This window comes from Callithrix jacchus, chromosome 13 (genome assembly GCF_049354715.1).
Source record: "Callithrix jacchus isolate 240 chromosome 13, calJac240_pri, whole genome shotgun sequence".
In the NCBI taxonomy this organism is placed as follows: Eukaryota; Metazoa; Chordata; class Mammalia; order Primates; family Cebidae; genus Callithrix; species Callithrix jacchus.
In genome coordinates this window covers 9390340-9415175 of record NC_133514.1, presented here as the reverse complement: position 1 = coordinate 9415175, position 24836 = coordinate 9390340, and the positions used below count along the sequence as shown (strand labels likewise).

Here is a 24836-nt window from a genome sequence, read left to right as displayed (position 1 = left end):
TGAAGGCACCTAACAATGAGAATGTTCTCTTCCATTATTCTGAATTATTCGGATATAAAGACGGCCACTCAACTTCACAGCCATGCCGTTCATCACTCAGGTAGCCATAGCAACAGCCTGCTGGGGCAGCTCTGAATCACTTTAAAGCACTGTCCACACCTCACCTCATTTTGCCCCAGGAATATCTCTAGCACACAGGTATGATAGGTATGGTAGATGCAAGCCTGTATGTTTTTTAAGTCCCTTATAAACACGGGCCATACTAACACCCCGTCCTCTGCAGTGTAGAAGCCTTGCATGCATTGCCCAGCGGTAAAGCAAAACACGGGAAAGCACGCGTATCCCCGCCTCTGACAAGAGCAGAACCTTCCGTGGGGCTGAAAAGGCTGAGGAAACTGCTAAGAGGAGTGTGAATGAATACAAATTTGGGCAGAAGTGCGTTATTTCTCAGTTCATTCGTGTAAGTGAGTGAACACCCCACGACCCCTTCTACCCCGCCTGGGGGGCTTCCAGTTCTGGGAAGGAGCCATGAAAGTTTGTTTATTTGTTCAAAAAATATTTATTGAGTGCCTACACATGTCCAGGCAGTGTTGTTTCTAGGTGCCTGGAAGAAGTCAGGCATGGCGGCAAGCACTGTAATCCTAGAGCTTTGGGAGGCCAAGATGGGAGGACACTTTGAGGCCAGGAGTTCAAGACTAGCCTGGTCAACAGAGTGAGACTCCATTTCTACCAGGTCACACGGCTGTGGTCCCAGCTACTTGTGAGGCTGAGGTGGGAGGACTGCCTGTGTCCAGGAGGTCGAGGCTGCAGTGAACTATGATTGCACCATTGCCCTCCAGCCTAAGCAACAAAGTGAGACCCTGTCTCTTAAAAAAAAAAAAAAAAAAAAAAAAGACAATGCCCAGGAGTCTTGCCCTGGGGGATACTGGACTATGGTCAGAATGTGCAGTGCAGAAGCAGCTGGTATGCGCTGCACAGGGGGATAAATGAACGAAAGGAGAAATTAACCACAGCGCAAGGGAGTCAGAAGCGTAAAGGACTATGGGGTGGGGATGATGTGAGGTCCTTGGTCACTACACAGAAACCCTTTTATAAAAGGAAAATCAATCAGAACTATTTCTGAGCAGTTCTTATTCCTATTACCCAAGTAATATATGGATATTGCAGAAAATAGAGAATAGACAAAGAATGACATAACTATTAGGCATAATTGTAAGATTCTGAAATAACCATTCTTAACATTTAATGCCTGTGGGTATGTAAAAAACACCATATATATATATATCTGCAGTACTTATTATATAGTACTGTCTATACATAATATAGTACCTAGAAAGTATGTATATATGTCATCTACAGTACTTATTATATAGTACATATTTTAAATTACCTCTCTAATGATTTGTTTGTATTAAAAATAAAAAAAAAGTAAGCCTGAGAATTAAAACTGGTTGACACCCCTGGTTAGTGTTGGCAGCAATTCTCGCCCGCTGGGACTCCCGTATTTAGACAAGTGCAGGGCACCCCTAGGCCAGCGTCAGGACCTGAAACACCCGGTCGCTGCAGCAAACTTGGCAGATTCTGGCTGCTGAGAGCACAGCTTTGTTCTCACCTGCAGACAGGTGAGATGCCAGCCCTTCTATGTGAGAATGGTGCTGAAGTTGAGGCTGCTAAGAAAACAAACAAAAACGAGCAACTGGGAACAACTCGTTTGTAAAGGAATGACATGAAATTCTACCGTGTAATAGACTTGGTGCAACTGGCAGAATTGCTACAGCTATTTAATAGTTCAGAAGACTAAAAACAAATTTATGTGGCCGGGTGTAGTGGCTCATGCCTGTAATGCCAGCACTTTGGTAGGCCGAGGCAGGTAGATTGCTTGAGCTCAGGAGTTCAAGACCAGCCTGGCCAACATGATGAAATCCCATCTCTACCAAAAAAAATATAAAAATCACCATGCGTGGTGGTGTGTGCCTATAGTCCCAGCTACTCAGGAGGGTGAGATGAGAGGATCATTGGAACCCAGGAGGCGGAGGCTGCAGTGAGCCAGGATGGCACCGTTGTACTCCAGCTTGGGTGACACAGTGAGACCCTGTCTCAAAGGAAAAAAAAAACAGGACAAAGAAACCCCACAAATTATGTTATAACCAAGAGGAAGTATATGTGGATATTCTCACAAACCATACATACAGTCACAGTCCTGTTCTGAAAGCTGACAGGGTGAAATGCTGGATTCCACCATATACCACTTGAAAGGAAGGCCAAAGAAATTCAGTCTCGGGGAAGTTCCATGTAGCCCTCTCTTCCCACTGTTAGAGGTTAACAACTATTTGAGTGTCATTGTCCATGTGACATTCTACAGATGGGATCACCAAAAATGGCCCGGCACTTGCATTACGTTAATGCTTAAAAAGAAAATGATGTAAAGTTGAATGATTTGATACAAATAAAAACAGTAAAAAAAAAAATTCAAGGGTAGTGATTTAGAGTAACAGTTCGAAGCATTTGTTGGGATTAAAATGACTGGTTTTTGTGTGGTTTAAAAATAAGGGAAGGAACTCTGCCCACCACTGCCTGGAGTGTAGGTCAGGTGTGCCAGCCGACTGTCTTTAATATTTAATTAGCTAGTTCTCCATGAAATCACCTTGCTTTTCTGTCCTAATCCTTCCTTGCACCAGTTGACAAAAGATTTGAAACCTGTTAAAAAATTCCTAAGAACTGGACCTAAACCTTTTACCAGAGCCCCTCCTGCCACCAGCTAAAACCTTTCTCTTCGCAAGTCATCTAGAACCTCATTGAAACCCGGGGACTCTCCCGATCACCGAGAGCGCTCCTGTGATGGTCATTACTTTCACTCAAATCAGACTGGTTCTCCCTCCGAGAAACCTTTCATATGTCTGTGAATTATTTTTTGGAATCTTTACATTAACCTGACAACTTACCATCACAAAATATTCACAGTCGATATTTAATATTTTAAAAATTAGCAACCAAATTAAAAATATACATAAAAATTGCTGTCATTTAACAATATGTAATTTTATAATTTTTTTTATGGACAATGGAGATTTTTAAAGAGATGACATACTAAGATATAGAAGTCTTGGGAAATGGATTATTTTATCACGTTGATGAAGATTCATAGAGAATGAATCCTTTTCTGTGGGCTGATTGATTATAATCATAATTGGCTTTGGGGGGAGAGAACATGAACAAAATCTTAAAAGGAAGCAAGCATCCAGCCTTCCCTTCTCTTTCTCTCTCTCTCTCTCCCCATCTTTCTCTTCTTAAAATCCAGCTCTTGCAGGATCTATTTCTCAAGTCTGTCACGTTTAGTCCACACCAACTGGGCATTTGTCACACTGACTCCCATGTTACCATTCTTGTTAACTCGAAGTTGGCCGTCCAGGTGGCTTAATCTGGTGTTTACCCAGTGATAAGACTACTATTGGTCTAATACCGGTCTTATCACAAGGCTACTGGACACCACCCATATCTCCCTGTCTGAAGGACTCAGTATTTCAGGACATACATTAGCATCTTCACTATGACTGTTCTGGCAAGTTCCGGGGAAGAAGGTTAAACTTGAACTGTGGGCTCTCCTCTACTTGTCAATAATGATACCCAACTGGACATGCTACATACGGATTTCTATTTTGTCTGCCCAAAGCATATCTTAACAGTTACATTCAACAGCAAAAGGGGAAAATACGCCATGAAGTTGTCTTATTTGTAAATCCACAGCCAGTGGCCATCCTCGGTATGAGTGGCTGAATCACATGGGGCGTTATAAGGACCGTCTGACATTTGCTTTTCTGTTCAAGACGTGCCAAAAGGGAGCGGGGAAACTGCCAGTGCCCCTCTGCCTGAGGGGCCTCGGAGGCCCCAAGACCACTAACCAGAAAGAAAAAGAAGAGGCTAAAAAAAAAAAATTGAGACTATTTCAGGGATTTTGTTTCTGGCCCAAGCCAGCCTCAGGAACTTAGCCAAACGCCAGTAAAGGGCTATGTTCGTGTTCTCCCGTAGTTTGAATGAAGGCATCTGTACCAAAAGAAGACATATCTTGGACATGATCAGATTCAAGGAAATCTAATTTTTTTAAAGGTTGACATGTGAAGTCGATGTGATTACTATTAGACCAGGACACCTTTGAAGTTATTTTCCGGGGGTGCTGCTGTACTCTTAACTAGATAACCATCAGAAGACCCTAGTGAGAGCTGTCACGGTTAACTGGTGCAATCTGAAACCATAGAGTGACATTTCAGTGTTGCTTTATTTGTTCCTTTTTATATGTAGTAAACGACTTTTTAAAAGATGACTTTTTTAGGTAGTTTTAGGTTCACAGCAACATTGAGAGAAAAGTACAGAGGGTTCCCATATCCCCCCTCCACGACACACAACACAGCCTCCCCTACGATCGATGTCCTGCACCAGACAGGGGCATTTGTTAAAACTGATGAATGTACATTCACATCATTACCACCCAGAGCCCATAGTTCGCATCTGGTGCTGCACATTCTGTGGGTTTGGACAAATGTCTGAAGCCATGGGTCCACCACTGGAGCATCGCACAGAGCAGCCTCACTGCCCCGAGCTCTGCCTGCCAAGCCTTCTTCCCCTTCAACCCTGGCAACCCCTGATCCTTTTTACTGTCTTTAGTTTTCCCTTTTCCAGAGTGCCAGAGGGCTGGAATCATACAACATGTAGCCTTTTCAGATTGGCTTCTTTCACTTAATAAGTCACTTTACAAAATAAACAAAAGCAGGAATGAATCACTGCAGAACAAATGTTTCCGATCCCTTGCCTTAATTAACTGGCTGAAACAATCACTGCCTATCTTCAGAAATGGTACCAGCTTTCTTACCTACATCAGCGACCTTCTCGGATTATTATGCGTTTCAAATAAGATGATGGATAGCAAAGGGTGCTGGAAACTGGGAGATGCTATACAATTGCAGGAATTATAATTAATTTTAACAGGACACCAGAAAAACACTTACCAAGATCTATACTCCATCTCACATTAAAGGTTATAATTCCAGTCCCTCTAATCAGGTTAAATGATCCAACTTCTACGCCTGTGAGTTATACACCTCGAAGCACATGTTCACTCTGTAAGGTAGTGAATTCCCTCTCGACACTGAAAAGGACCATCGCGTGTGTGTAAAATGTCTGCATTCTGCACAATGCTCGAATGCCTCTGTGGAAATGGCTCCAGTGCCGTCCACTGTGAAACACTGCCTTCTAAACGCCCCCCACCCCCGCTGCCCACCATGTTCCTATCACGCATGCAGACACTGCCAGGACTGCGTTAACGTAACCACACTCCATCATCACGTGTAATTTCATCCCTTCAGGTTCAGTGTGAGTCGTAAGCAATGCTGCTTCTGCGTGTTCTACTTCTATGGCAGAAGAAGGCACGAACTAAAGGATTATTACAAGACAGCCCCAAACTACCGTCTAAGTAGGCATTTCGGGGTTAAGCAGTCAAACCACATGTCTTAGCAGAAAAGATTCAGAATTCCTAAGAGGTGCCATTTCCTCTGATTTTCTCTGGGTTCCTGACAGCATTTTCTCTGCCATAATTTCTGGAATCAACAGATGATATCAATTCTTGGTTATTCACTGGATAGTTATAAACATTAGTCTGAAGACAGTTGAAGTATTAGAGTTTTATTAGACTATGTAGTCTTTGGAATCTCAAAAAATTATTACATACAGATGTAGCTTTAAAATTCCCTAAACAAACTGGTCATCTCAATGGGAAATTTTGGTGTAAAAATGCTACTTGAGAAAGTACATTATTATATTTTGCTGAATAACATAAAACCATCAAATTCCAACCATAAGCTAATTATCTATGCTTAACATTTGGGGTATATGCAATTCATTATTATTTTTAACTATTAAGGAATAGGTTCTTGAACTTCCTTATATAAGCTTTTCCAGCTTCAATATAAAAAACTGTTAACGACAGGAATTCCTGACCTGAATCATTTCTAACTTAACTGTTCCAGTGACATGTTCTTAACAGTGGTGATGATTGGGACAAAAATGTTATTAAGACTAAATCTGGGTGCAATGGCTCACGCCTGTAATCCCAGCACTTTGGGACGCTGAGGCGGGTGGATTACAAGGTTGGGAGTTTGAGACAAGCCTGGCCTACATAGTGAAATCCCGGCTCTACTAAAAACACAAAAATTAGCCAGGCTGGTGGTGGGGTGCCTGTAATCCTAGCTACTCAGGAAGCTGAGGAAAGAGAATCGCTAGAACCCAGGAAGCAGAGGTTGTGGTGAGCCGATACCCCGCCATTGCACTCCAGCTTGGGCAACAGTGCAAGACTCCGTCTCAAAAAAAAAAAAAAAAATTAGGTTAATCAGAACACTATCCCCTCAGGTAACAACTGCATATTTTCAAGTACAGCATGGCTCCCTTCTGGGTAATAACAAACACAATAAATTCATACAGGCACTTTCCTTTAATTGGACAACTTTTAATACATATAATTTGTATATGTTTACATAATTGGCCTGTCCCGTGCCAGGAAGGCTTTGTAGCTGCAATGTACAGAATTAATTGCAGGCACACCACTTTTCCTTCTCCTTCTTCACCCCCAAATACCGCTACTACTAAAACAAACAGTCTCTGCATGAGAAAGCAGAAAAAAAATCACCAATAAGCAGCCCTCTCTATTTAACTAGGGCCCTTTCTCTATACAGTTCAATTTTAAGTGATTTAAAATCCTAAGTCACCATTAGCTGAGATGGTCAGCTTTGAGTCAGGGCCCCAGGAGCTGTGGAAGGTAAGCGCCCAAGGAAATCCTTACCTAACACACTTGCCCCTTCTCAAAATGGGGCCTTGGAGCACCTTCATTTGCTGGTTTCAAAAGTCTACAGGGTTCTTACAAAAAAGACACTGTTTATTAGGACAGCAGTCAGAGAAGGTCAAAACAGAGAGAGGCATTCCTTCCCCTTGGGCTGTAATTGTGAGGTTAGCATAGTGACCACGTTGCTGACCATCACTGTAGTGGCAGCTGGCATTTGTCAGGTGCACGCCATGTGTCTACATGTCTCACTCAATTTCACAACAGCTTATCCTATATGGGTAAAAAGCTCAAGCTCTGGGAAGTATCAGAATGCACGCAGACCGCAAGACTGATAAAATTTCTTCCTTTCAGAGCCTCTTACAATAAAACAGATTTTAAAAAGAGTTCAATAAGAAATCCATGCCCCCTTGTGTGTGGGTCAGTAGGGCCAACAGACCTCGCCAACGCCTGCCACTCTACACTGCCCCAGCTGTCACACCCGAAGCATGCCCCTCACCCCGAGTGGGAACAAATGCAGAAAATCTGGGAAAGTGAGCAGACCAATTTTGGTAGATACCCTTGTCTCTGCTTCACCGCAGAGGAGAGGTGAGGACAGGCTGGATGCTGAGTGGCTGGCTTGGTGCCAGAGCAAAAACTGGCTGCAGAGCCAGGGTCACCGCACGTGTCTGGGCACCGCCCTGCAGTCAGGGTGGGGGGTGTGCAACCACCCCATGCCACACTGCTTCACTCCCAGGACCAGCACACACAGGACAGGCAGAGCACTGGGGATTCAGCCTCCACATGGCTGTGGCCTGGGCTGGGCGTCAATGATGCTGCCATCCTTCAGCACATCTAGAGATGGAGTCGCTGCGTGGCAAGGCTTTCCAGATGCGGAGGGATTCATGAAGAAGCATGGTAGTTGGCATAAAATTGAAATGTAACTCTTTTGAAGACAGTGTTGTAGGAATAAAGGGTGGGCAAAATCAGCCCTGATAGCAGGCACGTCTTCCATTCACAGCACGTTCCCCCGTCCCCGAGCAATCACCTGGGCAAGGCCAACGCCGGCCTTTTCACGGATCCAGCTGCTGTCATGGCTATCTGGGTATAGTTCAGACTCGAGCCCTGCTGTCTATGTTTTAGAGAATCTAGCTTGTTTTTTTTTTTTTTTTGAAATATAACTTGTCTAGAGTAAAATTCACAAATCTTGAGTGTACAACTTGGTAAATTTTTATATTGTGTGTACCTATGACTGCCCAGCTCAAATACAGAGGGCTTCCTGCCCTGCATGTGGCTTCCCCACACCCCGCCTCATCTATATCTTTGCACACCGGTGTAATGACCACTCAGGCTCAAGATACAGAGGGCTTCCTGCCCTGCATGTGGCTTCCCCACACCCCGCCTCATCTATATCTTTGCGCACCGGTGTAATGACCACTCAGGCTCAAGATACAGAGGGCTTCCTGCCCTGCACGAAGCTTCCTCATGCCCCTCCTCGTTCACATCTGGGTGCACCTGTGTCATGACTGCCCAGGGTCAAGATACAGAGGGCTTCTTCCCCTGCAGGCGGCTCCCTCATGCCCCTCCTCGTCCACATCTGTGCACACCTGTGTAATGACTGCCCAGGGCCAAGATACAGAGGGCTTCCTCCCCTGCATGTGGCTCCCCCATGCCCCTCCTCATCCATATCTGTGCACATCTGTGTAATGACCACACAGCTCAAGATACAGAAGGCTTCCCGCCCTGCACGCGGCTCCCTCACATCCCTGCTCATCAACATCTCCCTCTGTTCAAGGCCAATCTGAACTCTGCTGTCTTTCACCCGCCACGGGTTAATTTTTGCTAAGTTTTGAACATCATATAATTGGAACAATACATGTTTTGGTCTGTTTTATTATTTCTGTGATGCATCCACACTGTTGTGCATGTTGAAGTTTGTTCCTTTCCATCACTGTGCAGTGTTTCGCTGTGGAACACAATTTACATGCCCATGGTACTGCTGTAGATTGACACTTGCATTCTCTTATGGAAGTCAACACTTCAACCACTTCTTAACTCTACAAACACATGTATCATTTTTCGTGCACTACTGTCTCTGAAACCTGTGCAGCTGCACTGACTTAGAGCTGCTTTGACTAGTCCCAAGACTAATCTGCCTTCTAACGAAATCCACTCTCCAGAAAACACGTTGAATGTGAATGGTCTTGGTGTTTATTCCTTGGTGCCCAGAACCAACTGCTAGGAATACATTGATTCATTAAGTACTGGTCAAACATAACTCCCTCCAGGTTATAGTCAGAGGTGAACAAGGAGGTACGGAAGTACGACAGACGGCTAAAAAGTGATGAAACTTTATCAACCACCAATGGAACAGAAGGTGGGAATGAAAGGAAGGACCAAGTGTCTACGTGCGGCTCACTGGTTTTTCAAACCTTCCCTTCCCCCCGCATCGTCAGAGAGATGCTTGTTACACACAATAATTTTCCCGATGAGCGCTTACTTCTGTGAGCACCGGGACTTTTCTTTTTTCAGATGTTTCTGAACTGCACGAAGCTTCACCTTGTGTGACTTACGGCCATCATTACAAAAATCCATCAGGTGTACGTTCTGTACCGCAGCCCATCAGCCAGCCTTGCAAGTTTGTCTGGTCTGAGCTTTCCTCTTGAGTGCTTACTGGGACGACTGAATTTCAAATAAGCTGCAATGAGAAACCCAGCGTTTCCCTCAAGCTGGCTGGAGGGGAGCAAGTGACCACTGTGGATAATGATTAAGATGAGGATACAGATCCCAATTTTGAGTTGAACACTGCCATATTCAGGGAGTTTCCTAGGCTAGCATGGACTTTCCTGTGAAAGGCATCTAAGTTGCAGGGGACCAAGAGCTGGGGGGTCAGCCCCGAGGACGAGAGAGTACTGTTAAGTCTACACACACCACCTGAAAATGTCGGGATGCGGGAAAGCCGTTTTGGACAAAGCCTTCACGTAGGTTCTAACTTTGGCCTCCTAAAGCCAGAGTAGGCCTCAAGCCACTCCAGGAGAGGGCCAAGATTCCAATGGAACCAACTACTCATAATTTGAATCCCAAAGAGCAGCCAAAACTCCAATGTAGGTCCTTCTGCCAGGGGGGATTCAATAAAGACGCTAAACCACAAAGTTCAAGCTGGCGCTTGGACCACTTTAATTTGAAACTAAATTTCTACAACGAAGGGAAGCTTTCAAGAATTCACTACCACTGATAAAATTAAACTGGCTTGTAGGAGTCGTAACCCAAACTAGAGAAGTAACCACAGTGAGTTTTGGTTAAAAAAAAAAAAATCAGGGTAAGATGACTCACTGAAACAAACAAACAAACCTAACAATAGGAAAACCTCTGCCGAGACTCCCTTCTTCCGGTGCTCCCCTGGCCCCACATTCCCACCGCCATGGGAGCTTTTGTTCCCACTGAGTGAGTCAGTGGAGATGGGAATCTCTAGTGACTTGTGTGAACCAGTACTGCTGTGTTGTGTGTCACACACCATCAGTCAAAAGGCACTCTCTGATGGATAGGAACATGTGTCCACATCTACTGATGAGGCAAGTGGGTCAGCCATTCTATGGTGGTCCAAAGTGCTGCTGTGGCCCTGTGGCCCTTTGAAAAATAGAGAAATATCTCTTGAAATAACTTTCTCCCTTTCAGTCGTTGAGTAAAAATTCAAGCATGCAGAAGAAAACGTCAATTCTGAATGGCATGCTTTTTATAACTCATGGCAGTGGGGTGAAAGGGGAGAGGAATTTTCCACTAGCTTCCATGGCAAGAGACACACATGCAAGGCTAGAGGGTTAAAGAGAGAGGGCGGGCCTCCTGAACTGAAACTAATTATGGGAAAATGATTCAAGTCCCTGTACTTTTACCACAAGCATTTGGAGAATCACACTGAAAATTTACTTCCCAAATTGCTGTGGTGTTCAAGTAAATTTGGCTTTTCTGTATAATCTCACGTTATAAAACCAGTTCATCTTAGAGCAAGCGAGGATGGCGAGGAGGCAAACTATAAATTACAAGCAGAAACAGGCCACATGAGTTCCGTAAAACTGGCACCAATCTGAACTTCAAAAAAACGCGTTCGCCCAAAGGCAACCACGGTACCCACGGAGCACGTGCACGTTGCCCTGGGAACGCTTCTTCCGAGGTTATACCCTGCTTATAAAGGCTGCTCACCTGAAAGTAGACAGGGCCAACCAGCCAGCTTCCAAGGAACATGGCTGTTTTTCTTAGTGGTTTCAGAAGTTAGGAAGACATGGAAGTATGCATCTTAATGAAGTTCTTACACAATTTATGAGTTCTTTTTGACTTGCCAGTTTCCCAATAAACATATCAAATCATAGAGATGGCCATTAAAGGCAATAGCAGGATTGGGGGCAGGGGAGGAAGAGGGTAGGTTGACTTTATACCCCACCAAATGCAAGGTTCTAGCCAAGACGTTCTCAGACTTTCTCAGCTCATGGCACCCTTAGTGAGTCACCATTTCTTCTCTATTTCTAAGACAACAGAAATACCTAACAGTTACTTTTATTAAGTGGTTAGGTCCAAATAATTTAAGTATTTATGCCCTGACAATTTAGTAGCTATTTGAAAATACCAAAATATATAGAGTTTTTTAAAAAAAGATCCTTTATTTTCTTTTGTAAGTGACCCCAGTGATGTATGAATGCAATATGTTTGCCAGTTAGGCACTGCTCAGCTTCTCAAACGCTGGAATCGAATTGCTGCATTTTACGCTCTGTGCTAATTTTCCTGTAGTACTTGCTTTTCACAAACAGCAACCACCAGAAACCAGCTTTACAGAGGCACAAGCTGATACCATTGAAACTGAGCTGCTTTGACCTATAAATTCTTCCAGGGGCTAACAGACACTGAGTACTGCCGGGTTGCCCTTGAATGTTTAGACTATTTCCCTTACTCCAATTTGTTTGCTGCAAGGACCCAGGGTGCCTTGGCATACTGTGTGGGAACTGTGCTAATTCATTTCACTTAATTTTCACACTAGCATAGCACAGTAAGTATTTATATACCTGTTTTACCAACCAGAAATGTGACGTCAGAAGGTATTAAGCCAGTAGTTCCTAGGAAGCTGAACTGGGACTCATACCAGGTGTGTTTGATTCTCAGATCTGTGCTGTGCTGATGACTCTACAGCAGCTTCCAGAGTCTCAAACATCACTTCTTCCCCAACGCAATTCAATATGAACAAAGCTATTTTATTCAGCTTTTTATACTATGACTCAAAAGTCAGAAGCGCTTGCATTGGAGTAACTCGAAGCAGAACTCAATTCAATCAATTTCACTTTTCCCAGAGTAATCTTGTAATTATTCCAGTGGGCAATGGGTAGAACTATTATTCATAGAATAAATCATTTTCTTCATATACTTGAAGCTACTGAACTCCAACAAAATCTAATACATGACTCAGACATTTATTTATTTATTATTTATTTTTAGACTAATGGGAACTGCATGAATTCTTTCTTGGTCTTCCAAGAGCAAATGCCTTTTATACTTGATCCGGAAAGAATTGTGTTTTAGAATGTCAAATTACTAATATACCTAACTGAATACTTTTAACCCTCATCAGACGGCTGGAATGGTTTAGTCCACAGTCCTCTGTGGACAATCACTTTAAAGTTACTTTTCCGACATTCATTTCTTTGGGCATTATTTATGTACTCCCAGATAAAAACTGCAGACAGAGTCAAATAAAACCACCCACAGTAACTAGGGCCACAGTGTCACAACGAAACTTGTCAAACATTTCATTTGTAAATGTCTTTTAGTTTTTAAAAGAATTTTTATTGAGATATAAAATACAGGAAATGGGTAAAGTATACTAACCTGAAATTCACAGCTGGATAACTTTTAAAATATGAATTCATTCATGTAACTACCACCAAGGTCAAGATCTAGGAAATGCTTTCCACACTCCAGAAGGTTCCCTCGTGCCACTGCTCAGTTCTCAGCCTCAGACTCCTCCCACCAGAAGTCATTATTCTGACTTCTAGCACCTTCAGTACATTTGGTCCATTCTGGAGCTTCATGGGAATGGAACGTCTAGTGAGCACTCCTAGGGTGTGGCTTCTGGTGCCCAACCCCATGTCTGTGATGGGGTTCATCTGACCTCGATCTGTTACGGTATTTGTTAAAACGGAAACTGCAGAGTATGAGCACATCACACCAGTCTCCACAGAGCTACACTGAAAATTCAAAATACTGATGCTATTGTGAGAACAAAACTAGTGAGACTACTTACCAAAGACTCTGATGCCAGCAGGTTCAATTTGAAATCACGTAATTGGCCTCAAAATACATTTAGACTCTTCCTGACGTGGGCAGCTCAGCAGAGGCTATAGGCTCGAGTCAGGAGGTAAGGGAGGCTCTTTTAGGGCAAAGTGTAACTCTAAATGCTGCATCTGTGTCTTTATCTTAATGAATTCCTTCTTGGAGTGCCATTTTCTATAAAGATTACTTTAGAAATGAGGAATCCTATAGAAATAAAATATGTGTACTTCATTTTATGACCAAGTTGTACACATAAGTTCTTACCAAAACCTCTCCCCCTCCAATATATGAATGACACACCCTGAAACGAAAATGCAACAAACTCCCTCCGAAAATGAGTTTGAAGCATCCCTAGAGCCGGTATTTTGTAAAAAGAAGTGTGACGTAACATATAGCTTGCAGTAAAACACTCCCTTATTTGGGGTTAGGAGGTCTTGGAAGACATAATTAGAAGTTCAATGATTTGCCCGAAGTCATAGTCACCATTTGCAGTTCACAGTCTCTCTTTCTAGTGCAGTCAAACTGCAATCTTCACAGAACACAGTGCATGTGGTTTTCAGAACATTTTTGCTGGACTGTGGGCCACAGACAGAAGTAGAGCACGCTTATGGGTTTTTCTGTGATCTTATAATAAACAGAGGTCCCAGCTTAACTATGAACATTCGAAATGGCCAACAGTAAACATGGTGATACATACTTATTACACTTCCTACCAAATTTCAGATCCAGAAATGAAGATAAAAGTTATATTTAGAAAACAAAAGTTATACTATGCTCTGCCTTGCCACATCATTTGAATATTGGTATAGCATATTGGTTTGCTTTTGCTGTGTTGCTTCTTATCTGAAAACATCCTACTGCTGGTCAGATCTAAAATAAGGTTAAAATGCTTAAAAATATATTGCAACTTTAAAGATTAATGTATAACATAGCCCGTTATATAATTTGTTTCTAATGAGAGTTATAAAACGATTGCTCCCTTTCAGCTTCTGCAAAGCCCAGGCAGATGTACAATTGCTTAAAGTATATGCACCCAGGGGATTTAAATTATGTAAATAAATACAAAAATATGAAAAAAACTCGTAGCTTTAAACACTTGGGAGAATGGGAACTGAACCAGAGGTCGAAGGGACAGATCATCTCATCCAATACCAGGAGTAGATTTTTTTCCTAAATAGTTCAGGAAAGCATGAACTTCAGCAGTTATGAAATCTTTTAATTTAAAACGCTGAACCTATAGCTTTATGAACAGAAACATCAAAGAGGAAAGAACACATTTCTTTTCTGAAACCCCCTGGCCTTATCCGCCAGCACTCTTCCCTATGGTTTGGGCAGCTTTATTCCACAGATGGGAGCTGGACATTCCCCACCACCCACGCGCATTGCCCAACTGTCCCTCCATGTATTTTGCTCACAGGAGTCTCAAGTTGCCGCAGAGCATGGAAATGTATGTCTGCATCCATTTACTCTAACCCAGGAAAGCACAGAGAGAAGGATGTCCAGGCAGGAGAATAGCAGCAGTTCATTGGAGAGCCATCACCCATACTGAGAGAATAACTAGACAAACACACTTGGGGACAGCGGGTTAGTAGGGCATCTTCATGTACAGAAGATGGCTTGTGTTCCCGCTGAGTGTTCATTGTAAATTACTGTGTATTCTGAGCATCTTCCAATATTATCTCAAAAATTCGATCCATTGGAATTCTTTCCACGTTTTGGGTGCTAGCAGAAAGAGGAGATGAAGAAGCAGAAAGTCCTGGCTGGGGGTGGGGGTCTGTCCAGAGGCAGTGGGACCCCCAGAGGCACGCATGCCCTGCTGTGACATTCCTCAAGCATTCCCATCTGCATTCCCATCCACATTCCCAAGTCCGCTCTTCTCCCTTTTTAAAACAGAAACAATACTCGCTTCCTGCCAGCCTTAGAAAGGACAGCAAAAACCAGTGTACCTTGAAAGTGTCTTCTAGAAAATTATCTAAATTTTATAAATCATCTGAATTTCACTAGCCTTTTCCCTTTTCTAAGCATTTAGAATCGTGACCTAATAAATTCAGTTTATGCCAAAAAGAAAAAAACCAACCTACTTCAGAGATGATCATGCTACCTCTTCCAGAGACCTCCACCCGGTATTTTAGCAAACCCACACAACACAGAAGAGACAGCAAAGACAGGGCAGACAGAAGACACAAATGGCTATCAGTAGCTGTCCACTTCATTGCCAAAAGGAGAAAGAATGTTAATCCTCCTCAGACAGTACTTTTTTTTTTGTAACGGTAAGAATAGGCATATCGGTACAGTGGTAAGAGCGCTGGATGGGGCATTGGGAGACCAGGGTTGTAGTTGATACTCCCCTATCGGCCAGCACTGTGACCCAGGGCCTAGTGTCCTTCCTACAGCGACAGTCCAACAATAGCACAGGGTCTAAAGCTTCCCCCCGATGCCCGCCAAGCTTTGGAATGTCTATTTCTTGGAGAAGTGAAACACACACACACACACACCCCTACCTCACATGTGTACGCAAGTGTATGCATATATGTCTCTAGACAGATATACATAAGGTTCTATCTGGCACAGAAAAACACTGAGACATTTTGTCACTTTATATTATTTTTCTTTCAATGTACCTTGAATTCAGAAAGGCAAAAATACTCTAGTTTCATGAAAAAAAAAAGAAGTTCTTAGTATATTGCATCATCTCATTCCTAGAGCTAAATTTTAACTGCTTCTATTTGAAATCATTTGTCATTCAGTACTTTTTATTTTTTTATGTTGGGTCTCATTCTGTCACCCAGAACAGAGTACAGAGTGCAGTGGTGCCATCACGGCTCACTGCAGCCTCAACCTCCTCAGCTCAAGCAATCCTCCTACCTTAGCCTCCTGAGTAGCTGGGACCACAGGCATGTGCCACCATGCCCAGCTAATTAAAAAAAAAATCTGTAGAGATGGAGTCTCACCATGTTGCCTAGGCTGGTCTTGAACTCCTGACCTCAAGTGATCCTCCCACGTTGGCCCCCTAAAGTACTGGGATTACAGGAGCGAGCCACTATGCCTGGCCCTACATTCAGTACATTTTTAAAAAGAAAGTAGTTTTATATTTTCTTTCTTCCTCTGTAGGGAAAACATCACTAGTATCTTCTAAGATGAGAATAACAAAATATCCCAAAAAAACAGACAAATGGCAGAAGTCTGAGAGTAACTCAGAGGCTACCAAGGGCCTGCCAAGCTTCTCTGAAATCGTTCTGCTGCTGCAGCCTCATTTCACTCCCGGTTGGCGACCCTGGTTTTGGTTTCCTGTCTCAGGCTTGCCCTGCCCCAATCTACTAGAAACGCTGTGTTTCTCAGAACACTGCTTTTCCTTTCCTCTCTTCTCCAGCATTGCTGAGTGGGGGCCATAAATAAAGGCTTCCCTTCCACCTGGCCCCAAGTCACCCGCTGGCCTGTCTTTAGCCACTGCCCACAGCCTGAGCTCCACAAGACTTGGGTTGGGCACTGATTTTCTCTGAGCCTCACTTTTCTCCCTCATTCAAGGGGCCCCAAAGCATCCCCGCTGTGCCAGGGAAACCTTCTGGTGCTGCTCAGAATCAACCCTCAGGGCCCGACCTGCCCTTCCGGCCATCTCAGAAACAAGGCTTGCCTCGGGTCCCTCCACAAATCCCCAGGTGCTGCCCAGGGACCCTGGCTTCAATCTGCCTTGGGATACCCATGGGAACCTCCTCAGCACTCATGCAAGCCCATCTCCAAAACCTGGGGCATGAATGCCCCCTGGGCTCCACCTGCCCCCTGGGGGCCGCAGTCCCCATTCTTGCCCCAGGTGGACGTTCTGAGACACTGTCCCAGGGCCCCCCTGGAAGGTCCTCTGGGGCTTCTCACCAGCCAGAGTCCACGTGTGCGAACCACCCTGCCATGTCCCTGCCTCCCGTGCCTGTCCTGCAGGGCTGCTCTCTGGGACCACTTCCTACATAAACTTCCTGCATGCCTGCCTTTGTCTCGGGCTCTGCTTTTGGGGAAACCCAAGCTAAGGCAGTGTGAGAATGTGGTGAGAGGGAGGTACACACACATACACACAGACACCGCCTGACAGCACCTGCTGCACTGCATTTGCCCCTGGGCTTCCAGGAATCTGTGCAAGTGTCGGGTATGCAGGAGGTGCCATGAGGCTGCACGCTTACAGACATCTAGGTGAATGCATATGTGCCCTACGAGAGCTCTAAAAGGCACTTGTGTAAAATGTGACACCTTTTGCATAAGAAATGCCCAAAGAAATTTACATGAGGTTACACCAGTCTCATGACACTTACATACATTTAAAATGCCTGCTATTGATGAGAAATAGCCACTTTATCAGCAGAAAATAGCTGGAGTACTTTGAGGGGAAAAACACACTTTCTTCTCAGATTTTGGAGTGGCGGTAAGGGAAACACTCGAAGAGGTAAAATGATATGAATATATGTAAAAAACACATATTCAAATGTATATAAAAAAATTAAATGATGCAAGGAATTTGCAGCTGCACCCCCAGAAGAGCAAAGAGATAGGGCTTGACGGAGCATAGATCCCTGTACACTCAAATTACTGTAGGCTGGGTCTGTCCACAGGAGGAGGGGTGTGGGCAACGAATGTTAGAATGCCGCCAGTGGAGGCCCGCGACCTCATTTCCTAGTACATCTCGGAGTTTATAGTGACCAACAAGTGAACCTCCAGTGTCTTACACTCGGGAAAGTAGGAAGGAGTTGGCTATCTAGATACAGTATCAGAAAGTCACTCAGAAATTATTAAATGGCCGGGCATGGTGGCTCACACCTGTAATTCCAGCACTTTGCGGGGCTGAGGCAGAAAGACCGCCCGAGGTCAGGAGTTTCAGACTAGCCTGGCCAACATGGTGAAGCCCCGTCTCTACTAAAAACACAAAAATTAGCCAGGCATGTTGGTGCGTGCCTGTAATCCCAGCTACTTGGGAAGCTGAGGCAGGAGAATCATTTTAACCAGGGAGGCAGAGGTTGCAGTGAGCCGAGATCACGCTGCTGTACTCCAGCCTGGGGGGCAGAGCAAGACTCCGGCTCAAAAAAAAAAAAAAAAAAAAATTATTTAATAGAAAAAAGCAAAAAGGCTAGATCAGAACAGATCCATTTCAGGAAGTGCTTGAAAGATCCTATGTGGGCAGGTGTCCACGTGGTCCGGTTGGTGAAGGCAAGTGTGCTCCTTAAGAGAAGTCACAAGACCCAGCAGGAAACTGGTCATAGGCCATGCTTTCCTTCCTCGGCCTTTAGCCTGTGCTTGCATTTCCAGGGCCTTGCATTGAACATGAAGAAAAGGCCACGGCTAGAAAGACAGTCAGTAGAAGGCAAGCAGCCTTGGTGCGGACTTTTCTAGGTTCTGTAAATTCCAACCTGCCATCAACATACAGAGAAAACAGAAAAAAACTTACTTCCCACGTCACAGGCCACGTGAACGTCACCTCTACCTGTGGGTAATGTGCTACCCCCAGGCTCCGGTGAGGGGTTTAGGAGGACAAAGGCTGCCCCAAACCTGCATCTCCTCGTCCTTCCCTCTTGAGCCTCTGCCAGTACTGCTGAGCAGACAGCTGCTTAGGCTGCACAGTCTCCAGAATGAAAACACACAAAACAGCCCAACTCGGAAAGGAGGGGAGGAAAGCCCAGTTTTGCCACTCTTCTGTCTGGAGACCTCAAATGATGTTTCAGAGTTTCCTCATGACAGGGAAACAAGAACATTAGGTCAAAAGCCTCCCAAGCCGAATATCCCTGGATTTAATCACCTCACCCTCAAGTTTTCAGACTAATTCTAAGAGCGAATGTTTTGCTTGTTGTTACTAGGGTGTGTATGGGGAACAGTCGCAGGGTTTCAGTATTCTATTCACTATTCACTAAGCAAGCAAGAACATTAACCTATTGTCCGTGGAGATTTAAAACGGAACGACACACATATGAAATGGTTTTGGTATCAAAATGAAACACAAAATGAGTATCTTTGCTGAGGGCATGCAATGGGGGAGGGATGGTGGGATCTTAGGGGGAAGAGAGGTCTCAAGGAGGAGATACAAAGATGGCATGGTACGAGGCTGGTGGGCAGCTGCGACAGCCAAGGGCAGTGTGCACCCAGGTCTGAGGCCCACGAGATCAGGGGTGGCTGTCAGGAAGTAGTCTGTGTCTTAAGAAGAAGGAATATGGCCGGGTGTGGTGGCTCATGCCTTTAATCCCAGCACTTTGGGAGGCCGAGGTGGGTGGATCACGAGGTCAAGAGATTGAGACCAGCCTGGCCAACATGGTGAAACCCTGTCTCTACTAAAAATATAAAAATTTGCCCGGCATGGTGGCACTTGCCTATAGTCCCAGCTACTCGGAAGGCTGAAGCAGGAGAGTCTCTTGAACCCAGGAGGCAGAGGTTGCAGTGAGCAGAGATGGTGCCACTGCACCCCAGCCTGGCGACAGAGCAAGACTCCATCTTAAAAGAAAAAAAAAAAAAAAAGAAGGAATCTGGACCTTATCCTCAGGCAAACCTGCAAGGGAAGAAAGTGAGCTGCAGTCAGCAGCTTTGCATGTGGCTTCCTGACTGTGACAGTGGGAACAAAGGAAAGTAGCTGGGGGCTGTGTAGCCACTGGCCATTGGGAGAGAGAGGACAGTGGTCCCTGGGTGGGAAGATGGAATCACGGGGGTAGAAAAATGTATCTGTGTGTGTGTGTGTGTGTGTGTGTGTGTGTGTGTTGCAATGGTTGCAATATCTTATTTCTAAACTGAAATGGGTAATAGGAAAATGTTTCCAAGGAAATATCAAATTATTTGTTAATTTACTAGAAAATTCAGTGTCTTTAGACCTTCTCATCAATTTGTTTTTGTCCATCTTAGGTCATTCAGATGGACGAAAACTAATTAATAACAAGGTCTAAGGACCTTGAATTTTATTTAAATAGAAATGATCTCTCAACCAGCATCTTCAGTTGGTGAGAAATCAACACCAGAATCTCCCAGTTCGGGATAGTTTTCATATATTATCTATGTTTTCCTTTACTGAGCCAATTTCAAGATAACTTTTCTTTTGGTATAAAAAATAATGATGATAATCTTGGTGAGAAGGAAAATAGCCAGATAAACTTTCAAATGTGTAATCAATCTGCCATAGCTGCCTCATAAATGGACCTATTTTTCCTGTCAAATTCTATCATTCAAAATATGTGGGAGTAATAAAAAACTTCGGAACATATTTTACACAACTATATGTGTGTGTGTGTGTGTGTGTGTGTATATATATATAGTCGTGTTAAAATATTTCATTCTGGTTGCTTGAGCTTCGATGTGTTGCCAAGTTTTAAAGACTACGTCTGGGGCACGACTCTTTGTGAGCAAATCACTGAGCAGCAAGTCATGCAGCTAGGATCCGCCACAGACCTCAGTGTTACACTTGCATAACTCATTTGAGTTCCGAGAAAGGAGGAACAGCCCAACGCCCTGCACTTGCCGAGCGTGTCCACCATCAAGAAGAGGACAAAGTGAATGCACCCTGTCCTTGCACACATGTACAGTGGGACCTGTTTGGACACATGTGCCCACAGATCACACGCATGGAATAATCCTCTACAGATAGGAAGGCAATGGCAAACGTTCCTGCAAAACGTGAATCTGTTTCACATGCTATGCATGTGACATTGGAAAGAACCGTGTCCCCTCCCATGGGAGGTTCAAGTGTCCTGGAACTGTTTGGATGAGAGCAGTTATGTGCAGATGACGGGGATGGGAATCACTGGCCACAGGCAAGTGGAGTTTCGTGCTGCCTGTGGAGGACAGCCTATTTACTGGGTATTTTTTCCCCTTGTACTAAGACTTCCTTATAGTCGAACAGAATTTCATATTTCTGGCAGGTTTCTATATTTTTGGTTTTCAGTGACAGCCAGTAAAAATAAGAGAGACATTAAACAGAAAGACATTCTAGGGTAATAAACCAGAAAATAACTAATTCATCAAGGTCAAGAGACAGGGAAATTTCAAGGTCCATCTATCCACGTGGATGAGCCAGATGGCTTGGTTTCCAGGTTCGGTCTCACTCTCCCTAGCACGTGGTGATTTATGGAAAGGCTACATTACATGGGAGATCTTTATTTGGAAATGTTTATTTTTATACTATATTTTGGACATCCCTAGTCTTTCTGTATCTCTAAAAATTACTACTCATCTTTGGAGGAAAACACAAGATTCTTTTGTCAGGATGCTCCCAGAAGATAGAATTGGCATTGGTAATCTTTAACTCTGGGCTTTTCTGGTGGTAAAAATGGCCCTCCACGGAGGGGTGGGTGGTCTGTCTGTTTTCTTACGGCGCTGTGAAGCTTGGAAGCTTGGAACTGGAAGGCATACTCAAGCCAATTTCAAGATATATCACTTTTGGCTCTTAAAAGGCAGGAAAAGTATGAAGCGGCCTCTGGGTTGAACTAACATTTTGCTGAGGGTGATTCCAGGGCTCAGTTCTGCATCCACCTGTGCTGACACGAGGCACCTGGAGTCGTGAGACAGCAATTCCCGGACGGTGCTGGCAGCGCAGGCAGCCAAGGAACACTACCCACCACCACTGCGGCTGCTCCTGTCGCTTGAGTATCTGGGGCTAAACATACAGCATTCCTTCTTGTTTTTAGAGGACCTGTCACATCATACGTTTCTCTTAAAACCTTAATTTCATGACTTCAAGAGTAAGAACATAAATCTTTTTATTTATATATATATGCTTTTTGAGACAAAGTCTCACTCTGTTGCCCAGGCTGCAGTGCAGTGGCACCATCATGGCTCACTGCAGCCTTGATCTCCGGGGCTCCAGCAATCTTTTTCCCTCAGCCTCCCCAGTAGCTGAGACTACAGGCATGTGCCACCATGCTCAGCTAATTTTTTTTTTTTTGTACTTTTTGTAGACATGAGGTTTCACCATGTTACTAAGGCTGGTCTTGGACTCCTGAGCTCAAGTGATTCTCTCACCTCGGCCTCCCAAAGTACTGGAATTACAGTAACAAGGGATCATGCCTGGCCCCAAAATCTTTTTAAATCAACACAAAATATCTACTACTGGACATTTTTGTTTCTGTTACTTTCTTCTCCCAAATACTTCAATGAATTAGCAATGCAGTCAGTACCATACATAATTTTCTTTTATTTAAATGATACATGTCTTCAAGAGTTTTCTATATTGTATGCCATAGACATATCTGTATATACACATATTGTATGTATTTGCAATTTGTTTTTAGGTAAGAATAACATACAGGGACACACAGTATCTCACCCACCATGTACCTATATTTGTCATCCTGAAAAGCAAAAACGTAGCAATTTAAAAAGGATCTTGGATCCTATCATTTTTAAGTTTAGAAAACAATATGGCAAGTTAAGAAATTTCATTTTAAAAATTTGAGCCTGTATGTCTGTCAAAGTTCCTAAGTTTAACTTTAAATTGGAATTTGACTTTAAGTTTTCAATTATAAACAATCCTTTCGTATCTCTGGGGAGCTGTAACCACATCTGACTCAGTAGCTCTAGAAATGTGGGAAGGCAGTACTACAGGATTCATTTTCTCTCTCTGATTATATGATTTAGAGTGACAAAAAGCAATGATTTTTATTTAGCTCTTAAGTACTGAAATCAAGAAGAAGGTTAAGACTTTTTATTTATACCACTTTGTAAATTATTATTTCTGAGTAGGGGTTTAAACTCAACTCCAGCTGGAGTCTATCGCTGTAGTTCCAAGCCTCCCAGAATGAGTCTTTTTAAATATTATCTTGGCTGGTGTGAGGAGTAACCAAGACAGTGCCTCTGGGTGACACACAGCTTTAGCTGCAACCTCAAAAATTCCATTACTCCCATGGCAATGAGCGGAGGGGAGAATTACAAACTGCTATTTAAGGCTTCTTGTAAATAGTTTATTTCAATCACAAACGTCACAGTTTTTACAAAGGAAGGGGAGGAAGGCAAAGGAATGAATTAAGAACGATCACAGACACTAAAAAGCCTGGGCTAACTCTGAGAAAGGGTTAATAAGATTTCAGATTCTTCACATTTTATGAAGCCTATAGTGGAGATGGTTGTTGACCTGCTGGGTAACAGAGCCTGATTTTATATATATACAGTGGTTTACTCTATTTTGATTCATATGGGAAAGAAAAGGTTTTGGCCAGATGCAATGGCTCATGCTTGTAGTCCCAGCACTTTGGGAGGCTGAGGCAGGAGGATGGCTTGATCACAAAATGATTTTACATGACTGGAGCTCCACTACAATTACCCCTTGATATGTGTGGGGGACTGGTTCCAAGATCCCTGGGAAAACCAAAATCCACGATGCTGAAGACTCTTCTATAAAACAGGGTAGCATCTGCCTGTATCCTACGCACATCCTCCTGCATACTCTAAGTCATCTTGAGGTTACTTAGAATACCTAACATAATGTCAATGCCAAGTAAATAGTTGCTATACTATACTGTTTAACAATTTTCGTTTTTTATTGTTGTATTGTTATTTTTTAAAAAATATTTTGATGGTGTGGTTGAATCTGTAGATGTGGAGGCCGCAGATGGAGGGCTGGCGGTGCTTGCCATACATCCTGCTCTTCTGATCCATCCAATAACCACAGCTGCCAGGGAGGGAGCCTTAGCTGCCAGGATGAGGAGCTGGGAGCTTAGAGAAGTGAGGCAGAGTCATGGCGAGGGGGCGCTGGAAACAGTAAACTTATAGTTCCAGTCTAATCCTAAAACCATCTGATACCAGTCACACGACACAATCTATGAAATGCATCAACAAAGAAGCTCTAAGAGAGAAACTCTACCCTTCCCATTCTATTTTCCTACTCTTAAAGTCAGAAAGCACAGAATTACTTAGTGGTTAACACTTTGGGGGAAATCAGTCTGATGACTGACTCCACGAATGATTTCTCTATAGAGAATTTGAAGGTTTGAAAGAAAGGCACCAGACACAGTTTTATAATCATCTTTCAGTTATTCAATATAATACAATAGGTTGTTACCCTATGTGAACAGGAAGAAAACATGGTTTCTGCATTCATGAGCTTACACTTTCAACCAGTGAATGCAATAATGGTTCCCATCATTAGATTGTTATAGGAAAAAAAAAGAAGAAAAGAATTAAATGTTAAGTAGCTGGAATTACACACACACACAATGACTTTAAAAGCATAGCGTAACTCCTCCTTAAGATAGTCCTCTGTGCAACCAGAAGCCCTATTTTACATATGACGACATTAGGGTCCCAAAGGGTTAAGTGACTTTCCTAGAACCAAGGCTATAAAGCAGAGGGCGGGCTTCCCTGGCTCCAAGCCCACAGGCTCTTCCCACGTACCAAGTCGTCTTGCAGTCATACATCATTATATAATTTTACTGCCACAAACAGGGACATCTGTACGAATGGCAGAGAAATGAGTTGCTTCTTTCTCTTGTGTTTAAGTTATGCCAAAATTAGCCGGCATGATCATCTTTAGAAATTGAGCAAAAGAAGAACCAGCCTTTTCCCATCATTAGATTGTTATAGGAAAAAAAAGAAGAAAAAAATTAAATGGCACATTAGGTGATAAATGGATGATGGTGGGATTAAAAGTTCGCCTGATACATGAAATGAGAAAATTGTGAAAAATGCATACACGTTAGGAAAAATTTCATAGGTTGAATCAACTCAATGAGGAAGAAGGTGGGGAAGGCCCCACAGAATGTGGAACTGAGTGGTGATTCTG

General features: G+C 43.5%; 2 protein-coding genes across 9 annotated transcripts in view; one reads left to right on the top strand and one right to left on the bottom strand.

Moving 5' to 3' along the window:
• Positions 1–24836, bottom strand: part of MCPH1 (microcephalin 1) — a 244677-nt gene that overhangs the window by 88218 nt on the left and 131623 nt on the right. The gene's annotated exons all lie outside the window — the stretch shown is intronic.
• ANGPT2 (angiopoietin 2) overlaps positions 1–24836 on the top strand; it is a 61045-nt gene that overhangs the window by 5745 nt on the left and 30464 nt on the right. The window lies entirely within an intron of this gene.